The sequence below is a fragment of the Galendromus occidentalis genome, unplaced genomic scaffold (genome assembly GCF_000255335.2).
Source record: "Galendromus occidentalis unplaced genomic scaffold, Mocc_1.1 scf7180000077183, whole genome shotgun sequence".
In the NCBI taxonomy this organism is placed as follows: domain Eukaryota; kingdom Metazoa; phylum Arthropoda; class Arachnida; order Mesostigmata; family Phytoseiidae; genus Galendromus; species Galendromus occidentalis.
The window spans coordinates 9188-19583 of record NW_003805171.1 but is presented as its reverse complement, the minus strand read 5'-3'; the positions used below and the strand labels follow the sequence as shown (position 1 = coordinate 19583).

The window sequence follows — 10396 nt, the reverse complement described above, 5'->3', positions numbered from 1 at the left end:
AAACGCAGTGTATGGGAACTCTGCGATTTTTTGCTAATGCCCAGTGGTGCGCAACTTCAGTGAGTTGAGTTTGAGTGGACCGATTTTTCAGAAAGCCATGTTGATGCGGGTCGGTTCGGGACGAGGCATTCATGTGATCATTGATTCTGTCAGCAATTATGCCCTCCATGACCATACATGGGATTGAGGCCTGGGCGATCGGACGGTAGTTTTTGGGGTCAGCTCTCGAGCCCTTTTTGAAGATCGGCGTTACGATTGCCTGGTTGAAGAACTTTGGAGTTTGACCGTCCTCGAAAGATCGAGTATATATGATAGAGAGTGGTTCACATACCATAGAAGCCAGTTTCTTGTAAACAACGGGCGGATGCCATCCGGTGTAAGACTGAGCTTGTTCTTGAGTTTGGCGAGTTTTGCCAGTACAATCTCAGGTGTGAAAACGACGTCATTTAGTGTCACCCCCAGCGATGTTCGGGGATCGCTGATGTGGGGAGGTGAAGATGGGCTGTGGGTCGAGAACACAGACGAGAAATGATTTTGGAGAACATTTGACTTGTCAATGCTGCTCGTAAGGGTTCTGTCGCCTACAACTAGTGGTGGAATCCCAGATTGTAGAGTGAGACGCTTCCGAGCGTATGAGAAAAACGCTTTTGGGTTGCTGGTGTCGAAGGTTCTCTCCAGAATTCTTCTTTGCCTGAGAGTGGCCCGAGAGAGTTTCTTGGCAAGAGCTCTGTGAGAGTCCGCTTGGACACAACCAGTGAGGCTTGCGGAGGCCCCACTGATGAATTTGTCCATTGATGAGGAGCGAGGAAGGGACCTCGGTGTGAAGAGCGAGAGGAGATACGAAAGGTATCCGTGAAACTTCACATATTGCTCATCAACTGATTCGCAATCAGAGAAGAATTGACGCCAGTTTGTCAGGGAGAGATTTTGAGCATTTATGTCGAAATCAGTCCTTTTGAAATTGAGTTCGCCTGACTTAGAACCGGCAGCAGGATCGCAGCTGGAGGAGAGCTTGTACACAAAGCGGAGTGCCAAGTGGTCACTGATGATAGGTCCAGGAAGAACTGAAGTCGATTCCATGAGATGCGGCGTCTTGGTTAAGAGGAGGTCAAGAATATTTCCGCTGCAGGGGCGGGTGGGCGTCGAGATCAGTTGGGTCAGCCCAGAGGCCAGACAAAACGAGAGGAAAAGATGATCCTTGCTGTTTGGTGACCCAGAGAGCGTGGGAGTAGCCCAGTTGATGTTCGGGAGATTGAAGTCACCTAACAGTATAACTGGAGTGTGAGTGTCACACAGAGCAGACAGAATTTCACACAAGTGAAACATTCGCTGATTTAGCTGCTCTGTTGTGCCGGTAGGAGGGAAATAGGCAGAGATAAAACGGCAGTGATCGACCGAGTTCGGAAGAATGTCAGCAGCCACCATTTCAATTTGATGAGCGTTCTCGAATTCCACGTTAATTGGGTGTAGGTGATTTTTGATCAGGAGACACACGCCGCCTCCTAGTGTGTCTCTATCACGACGAAAGATGTCGAAAAGGCCATTGCAAGAGATTTCTGCAGAGGATATAGAGTCATTGGCCCAGGTTTCGCATATGGCTACTACATCCAGGTCATTTTGTATGCTATACAGGCGAATGTTGTCGCAGGCCTGGGGTTTGCAGATCGAGGCTGCATTGAAGGAGAGGATGTTTAGTGCCGGTCGGGGGTCAGTCTTTGAGGGAACAGGAGCAGCCTGAGGAGCTAGTCAGGATCTTGGGACGGCGAAATTCTCAAGGATGTCCAATTTACTGAGATTCCCATTGTACTCTCGGACAACGGTTCCGGGATTCCACATCTCCTCTCTGTACATCAGTTCAACATCGGCATCAGGCACCTCAATCAGGAAGGAGCTATAGTGATCATATTTAGGTCGTACTTTCTGGATGTTCGCCGGGGAGATATGCTGTGAGATGCCGATGCAATCCCACAGGGGTGAGGGAAGGGTCCAGACCGGAGACAAACATCTTCACGTTGCAGATGCGAAGCTTTTGTCTCGGAAGAGTAGCAGGACTGGATTCTCCCTAGCACCAAATGCAATGCTCAAAAGAAACTCAAAGACACGGATCCAATAATGTAAAGTCGATAAACCGAAACCGTAACTCTCGATAATGTCAGGGGGTAACTCTCCGCGCGCTCTCTGCGCCGGAGTAGCCTTACATATATAGCACACTTGCGTGGAGTCAGTACCGGTGATGGCATTTATCACCTTGACATTCGCCATCGTGAACCCCAATTTGTGCCATACATATATCTCGTACCCCTCCACAATGAATTTGCTCGGCCTCAAAGCCGCTATCTGTGATTCGACGAGATCGGTTTCAGACTTGATTCGCGAAGTGGTTCCTTTCTCGAAGATGAACTTAATGGGACGGCAATACTGAGTGGATTCTGGCACCGGATTCCGCCAACCGATTCTCTGCGAGTTGAGTGAGCTTATTTCGAGTGGCACGGAAGAGAACATGAACAAAGAATCGTCCCTCGCAAAAGAATCGCTGAAACGTTGTATGTAGATGCTCTGGCTGCCGCTTCCATCACAACCCCCCTTGCTGGTCAATACGAACTGCGTCTGTCCGTCCTCCAGAAGCTGCTTGAAATCTGACGTCTGAACCGCAAAAAGTCTTCGAGGAGTCAGATCTAGGAGATCTTGCAGCCGTATTGCAGCTCGTGTCTCGGTTATGAGGAGCGATTCCCTCGGAGGCAGACAGGTTTTCTTCGCTTGCTGCAGACGCTGATAAGATGGGTAAAGGTCGTGTCCCGCAGACAAGGCTCTTTGTCTCAGCGATTCATATCCGTAGCACCTCAGCCTACACTCAAGGAAAAGATCCAGAGCTCCCTCAGCTTTGAGCGGAGTGTTCTGGAATGGATCCGGAGCCGGAGAAGTAGCGGTCGGCTCACAGAGAATCTTCTTCACGGTTCTTGAAGCTTGACAATTTCCGGATGCATGTAGAGCGAGTTGACTCGCGTGGAGAAGCTCCTCGGTGTCCTTAAAAAGCAAGCGAGCGATATTTCTCCTCTTCGTTTTGTCACTGGACCCCACGAAACTCTTCTCTGGTCGACCAGATCGAGGCCTCGAGGGTCGTGGCTGCCTTCGAATGAACTCCACATGGAACTTTAAGTCATCACCGTCCAAATACGCCGCGGCTGCGGAATGGTTCAGGAAAGTGGAGTGACTCTGACGAAGCTCTTCGCTTTTCTGACGTAAGCCTGCAAGACGCCGGCTCAACGTGCTGCGCAAGGCGGACTTGTTCACGACATCAGCGGCATGAATTGGGGGTGCGATGCGTGAAATGATCCACTCAGTCAGCTTCTCCAGCTCATCTCTCCCGCGGATCTAGACCCCAAAAGCGAACAAGCTTCTCTTCGGAATGGAGATCGTGATGTCTGGAAACCATGAATCATCTGGAGGTTTGTTCTTGGTCTTGTTCACAGGGAATTCAAGGGCATATTGTACTGGGGCAGAGATAAAGAGAGGCGGAGACGGTTTCTCGGAGTCCAGAGGCTCCGATTGAGCAGTGTTTTGGCAAGAATGAGTCATTCCCGTGCACAGCGGAGCAGACGTACCTACATATACGTATATGCAAAATCAGATTGGGAGGAGATACATGAATTCTGCAAAAGTCACTTGTTCTCTCCTCTTCCATGGCTCTGAACAATTGATTCTCAGAGGGAAAAGTCTTCCAAAGTGGTTGGAAATCGGGCTTGAGCTAACAAATCTTGGATCGACTATCGAGTCGAGGGATTCAACGAGAATATCGCGATCAACGGTTCCGTGGAGCCGAGGAACATTCAGAATTTCGGAGAGGAGCGCGGTGTGCGACGGCCCCCGGCGCTCTCTTCCGACGAATGTGACACCGGTATCAATGACACAAACACAAACGCTCTCATTCGGAAAGAATCTTGAACAAGTTTCATGGATTCTTCGCTAAACAATAGAAATATCGCTCGGAAAAGAACGTCTAACCAATAAGTGGAGGTGGAGATGTTTTATGGTTTGGAATTCTCAGCCAGCGCCTCTCCAGACCGGTCAGAGAAGAATCGGAGCGGAAATTCCTTCGTGGTGGCCTCATCCCCGCCTAACAGAAAATGGGTTGAACCAGAACCTACGAATTCAGCATTTCTGATGTCAGCTTCGATGATTTTTTCTTCAAAAACCAGGGAAGACCGGGTGACAATTTTTTTCCTGAGTATAATTTTTTCAAGGTCTGATATGTCCCCCAATGAGTCAATATCTGGGCGGGAAAGGGTGGGAAGTACTTTCCAAGAGTCACCAATTTTGATGAATTTTGGGGCTTGGAGGTGTTCTCTGATTCCTCGGCTCGGCAGGTGCGAAACTGTTAGGAATCCGTGAGGATCCTGAGCATAGGCTCACTGAGAAGGGTACTCAGTCGGCAGGAGTCCACTGTTTGCAGTTTAGAGTTTGTTTCGGCACAATGTTCTGATGATCTCCGAGGGTCGAGGGCTGGCAGGGAAGATACTCAGGAATGAGGACGCAAGGGATGCGTGTGACAGAAGAATCTGTGTTTGATGTTCATTTGAATGCTGCTTATATACCGTCGGGACTCCATAGGCCAGTAAAGTGAAAAAAAGAGGAGTTCCCCAGAAAAAGGTGATCAGCCTTTTTCGGTGACAATTGATCAGAGTTTTTGGCTCGTATACTGAAGTGTCATGAACACTGACTTCTGAAAATTTTTAAGACAGTAATGGAAACGCCTTTGTTCACAGAAGAAAGGCAATTTCCTAACATTTTCTCCCTTACTGCGGAAAGTTTTCGAGGAAGTGTCCAAAAATCGATCATAGCACCCCTGTTACACATATATACGGTCAGTTTTTCTCCAGTGGGTATCCGGTTTTCTTCGTTGAGCAATAGCCATGTCTGAGCAGTCTCTGTCTCCCTCTGGAAGCTGTGACACTTGGGATCTTTCTCCCAGGAACGAGCTTGGAACCGAGGCGTTGAATGACGATCAAAACGCTGGTGCTGCTACTTGTCCGATCGTGATTCGAGATAAGCTTGTTCAACCGTCTGCTCAGGTTGTGGGTCATCGGAAACGGCGATCCAGGAATGGCTTCATTCAATATGCACTCATGGTTCAGCGTAGGGATCGGCTTCGTTTTCAACAAGCCATCGATGTTGCTGGACTCATCTGGCCAGACATGGATGCTGAAGCTCGTCGCCCGTATCGTGAGCAGGCTCTTCGATAGCGTTCGCCTCCCAGGCCTTGTAACCGCCCGGAGTGTGTTGCACGTAGGGAGCAAATGAAGAGGTCAATCTCTGAGCTTTCTTCTAGCCTGGAAAAAACAGACTTAATAAATTCATTGTCTACAATTGGTATATAAGGGGTGCTCCTTCCATTGAGTAGGTGTAGACAACGAGTCTCGAAACCAAAGGGTTTCAAGAGACAAGGACCACCATGGCAAAGGTTGCCAAAACGGATGCGAGCCATCTAGGATTTTCCTTTTTTTTTTGCGTGGATCATGGTCTCCCCACCACCGGCCCTAACCTCACGTTTCGGTCAGCGCTCCAAGAGCATAAGATACGGACCGAGGCCGAGACGGGACTCAATCGAATTGAGACAAATGGAATTGGGAATGCTGTCGGTAAGCAAAGCTCCTTTGTGTTATCCGTATGTGTCATTCCAGATGATACTTGATATCTGATGCCTGATCTCAATGAATTAGAGAAAAGCATGAGGGAGGGCCCGTCCAAGGAAATGGACGTAAAGAGATATCGGGCCGACCGCATTGTGGGCGGTTTCCTTCTCCACTCCAAATCCGAACCGTTATGCCTGTATTGGGAAGCTTCGCCCCTCCCCCCGAGTACAAGGGTACTCGTTTCCCTGGTCCCACTACGGTGGGACAACGCATGGAACGAGAGAAGGGGCGTAGAGGTCTGCGGAGGCAGACCCATTTTTAAAATTCTGAAAGTCCTATGGTAAGATCAAAAAATTGTTGAAGCGTAAATGTGCCTTTACTGTTAGAGTTCCTCATCCTCCAATCCGTTTAGTGGCCTACCTCTCAATTCGATCTCTTGGTAGCCCATGCGTTTCAGCCTCATAGCTAGAAAGTAGATCACTCCGCTTGAAGCAGTAATGATTGAGCATAGAAATCCAGTTGAAAACCACCACTTGGGGTCTCCGTCTGAAGGCACCGGCGTTGGTGTCGGCGCTCTTGAGGTGCTTGGCATTCCCGTGGTAGGCCGACCGGTGGGAGTTTCCGCTGTTGATGCGGTTGTCGAGGATGTTGGAACAGGCGTGGTGCTGGGAGCTGATGTCGTTTTGGTGTGGAGCCACCGACTATATGCGTCCCAGAGAGAAAGTCCGCCAATTACCCTGTCGGGTGTGATGCAAACCATCCTGGGCGATAAGTGCAGAGTGCAGGCTGCCTCAGTCTCGAAATAAGTGGACATGAAATTTCCGCTGTCTGTCTGCTCGATTCCACTAGTACGACGTCTCTGTTGGCAGGCCTTGTCGAAGTCTCGGGTGTACTCGAAGAAGGCCTCGGAGCCTTTTACGGTGATGATCACCAAGAGTACCTTGATTATGGTGTTCATATTGCTAGTGAGCAGAAATACCAATGAGACCTTTAAGCTTTTGAAAGGTAGCTTTCGTTAAGGCCTTGGTGAAAATGTGTGCGAGCTGATCTTGGGTCGGAACAAGATCTCTTATGAACAGATAACGAACTGAAATATGCTTGGTTCGTTGACGACATTGGTTTTGACTCACCAATGAAATCGTTGCTTGGTTGTCAATCAGAAGCGTCTTGGTGTGGCTGTGGCCAATTTCCTCTGTGATTTGTTCGAAATACAGCATGAGCTGTATGGATGAGTGTTGTGTCTGTCGAGTGAAAACACTAGATTTCCGGGAGCCGATCACCGCACATCACATCGCGATGTGTCACCATTGGTGACTACTGGCAGACTGACTTTATTCTAGAAAAATGCAGCGCGCGAGGATCTCTCTGTCCGCGAGCTAGCATAGGCATGGCCACGGGTGACACTCGAGCCCTAGGGTGTCTGATGTCACTACCATTTCCGTGAGCTACACGACATCTTCCCCCTCGACAAGTTATTCTCTCTTTCGATTACAAATCGTCACTCGACTGATTTAAATCTCGGAAACCACCCGCTGCCAACTTTTCATGATCCAATCTGCCAACATCGGTAGATGGCCCCGCCGTGGGGTTTGGGTCTCCAGTACAGGCGGCCGGCTCATTCGTCGACGAGGCTGGTTTATCTTGCGGACGGAGTTCGGCTCGCATCTGGGGAGTGAGGAACAAAGAATCCTCAACCTCGAGCTGGTTTCCGTAGCGCGGTGCTTTGATGGTGGACCAGTCCATCCGACTAAAACCCTGGTGATCCCGTATGTTCGTGTTTTTGCTTCCGGGGGAGAACAACTTCTTAGTCGGAGTGACTAGCAGGAACTCGGGCATCTCCGAAAACTTGAAGGTCTTGTCGTCAAGCATCACTTTCGGGGGAATGACTTTGGTTTCTATAGAAGCCGCCTTGGTTCCTGTGAGCTGCTCTTCTACCGATGCGTTCAGACAGAGCGTCTTCACGAAATCTTTCCCGTCTGACATCCAGTCGGTGTTTAATTCCTCTTCTGAGGCGATGGTCTCCGGTTTCGTGGTTTTGTCCGTTTGGAACTTCTTCGCAAACTGCTCTGTCAGTTCATCCACGTTGGTGTTTCCACTTGGTTGGAGCGGGAGGTTGAACACGAGATCGAGTTCATCGTCGATATCGTTGGCTGGATTGTCCGATGAATACATTCTCGGCTTGAGCTGATCCGCGTGTCTAATATGGGTGGAATCTCCTACTAACACTTTGTATCTAGCGTGGCGCTCGCTGCCCGTCACACGACCCGGATTCCAACTAACTGTATTACCTCTGTACATACGAACGTTAACCGCATCATTAAGTGAGAATGTCTTTTCGAGAACTCTATTCCGTCGATTGTAGTCTTGCTTCATTCTTTTTTGGTAGTTCTTCCGGACCATATTGATTTCTGCTGTCTTTTCGTTTCTCGCTTCTCCTTTATGAGTCGAGAGAGCGCATCTGCTTCACCAAAACTTGTAGTGTTCTTGAACCGTAGCGTGAAATCGTATCCAGCGAGGATCAACGCCCAACGCTGTAAGCGATTTGCGCTGAATCCTGGTAGGCCCCCGTCCACTTTGAAGACGGACAACAAGGGCTTGTGATCTGTGTTGAGAATGAAGTGGCGGCCATAAATATATTTATGGAACTTTTTTCACTGCAAACACCAGAGCTAGCGCTTCCTTCTCGATTTGCCCGTAACGTTTCTCGGTCTCAGTGAGAACCTTGTTCACGTGCATTATCGCCTTCTTGGAGCCATCGGGGAAAGTATGCAGGAGCACTCCGCCCACCCCTGACTGCGAAGCGTCAGCTGAGACCTCCAGCGGAAGTTGGGGATCGTAGTGGGTCAATGCCAAGTCGCTCCGCAATATCTTCTTAGCTTGCTCGAAGGCTTCTTCGCATCGTTCGGTCCATACGAACTTTGACGTTTTTTCTCAGGAGTGGTGTCAGCGGTTCTTTGATTCTCTTCATGTCGGGGATGAAATTCGAGTAGAATGTTACGAGTCCAAGGAATGCTTGGACATCCTTAGCATCTTTAGGAGTTGGAAGCTCGACGATAGGACGGATTTGCGCGGGATCGGGTCTCCTCCCGTGTTCATCAATTATGAACCCGAGACACTTGATCTGCTTTTGTAGGAGGAACATTTCTCCATCCGGATACGGAATCCACCTTTTCTGGATTTTAGCCATAACCTTGAGAACCCTATCGCTGTGCTCTTTGGCTGTTCGCCCGGTCACCAAATATCGTCGAGATATATGGCTGTTCCTGGAATTCCCACAAGAGTCTCGTCCATGATCCTCTGGAAGAGACTCGGTGCAGTCTTCAGTCCGAAAGGTAATCTGGTCATCGTGAAATATCCTTTGGGCGTGTTGATCGTGATTAGATTTCGATCATCGGGGTGGACTTCAATTTGCAGATACGCTTCTGCGAGGTCGATTTTGGAGAAAAATTTTCCTCCAGCTAATCGACTGAAAATATCTTGTGCCGTCGGCAATGGGTACTTGTCGTCCTGCAGAGCGTTGTTGAGTCCTGTGGAAAAATCGGCACAAAGCCTGATTTCTCCTCCCTTCTTCCTGACGACAACCACGGGCGCAGCGAATTCCGAATTTGTGGTCGGTTTCAGTACCCCTAATTTCACGAGTCGCTCCAGCTCTTTGGAGAGAGCTGGCAGGACGGCGTAAGGCACCGATCTCGCTTTTCTGAAGATCGGCTTGGTGTTCTCCTTCAACGACAGTCTCACTTTTCCGGTCGTACACTTTCCCAATCCCTCGTTGAACACAGCTGGGAACTTCTGTTGAATCTCTTTCTTCAGATCTTCTTCTAATTTGGTCATTCGCTGGAGTTTCGTCGTTTGCTCTCGGTTCTCCATCTTCAGTGCGCCTTTTCTCGTCGGAAGAGGGACCACTTCTCCGACACAATTTTTCTTCACTGTTTCGATCGGGGTGTCGAATTTTTTTGATGTTTGTGCTAAGACCTTCATCAACTCTCGGTCCTTTACTAACCAGTCGCGACCGAGGAGAGCACATTTATCCGTGACGTAGCAGCACGCCGGGAACTCCTGCCCATTCATTCTGGCTCTCACATTGAGTTTCCCATGCGTAAGTAAGGGACCTCCACTTACGGTTGTCAGTGTTATCGACGAAGGCTCCAACCCCGGAGAGCCTAGCTTTTTCCATAAGGACATGGGGATCAAGGTGACGGCAGCCCCGGTGTCGACCGTCAAGGTTGCTGGCATGTTATCGATCATGACCTTCCTCACGATCTCTGGGTTTTGTTTATCTGCCTCTATCCGATTCACTCTTCTGTTCGGATTTGAATTTGGTGTTTTCTTCCCCGACAGTCTACACATAATAGCCAAATGACCGGTTTTAGGCGCAGTTGTGACATTTGGCTTCGCGGAAACGACAATCATTTTGATTGTGGTTCGATCTCCCACAGCGGTAACATTTGACGTTGTTCGCTGGGCGGACGGCCGCGGAAGATTTGCTTGGAGTCTTTGCATGAATTTCATTAATCATGCTATCACCAGACTTTCTGGTAGCCAGCAGGGAACGCTTTGACTCTAGGAATTTCTGAAGTTCGTAGTGCAGGCTTCTCAGATTCGTGTCTGGCTGTTCGTCCATTTTCCTGATCGCTCGTTGCCTTAACGCCGCGTCCTCTGGATCATTCAGAGCAGAGATGAAAATGAAACACTTCAGATGTTCCGTTGTGAAGGTATTTGCGTCCATTTCAGCCCTCTCGAATCTAGTATTGACGATGCCCAACAGA

The 10396-nt window shown here is 49.2% G+C and overlaps 1 pseudogene; it reads right to left on the bottom strand.

The window, feature by feature from the left end:
• Positions 1-7999: 7999 nt before the first annotated feature.
• Positions 8000-9977, bottom strand: LOC108863988 (uncharacterized protein K02A2.6-like; annotated as a pseudogene).
• Positions 9978-10396: the final 419 nt, after the last annotated feature.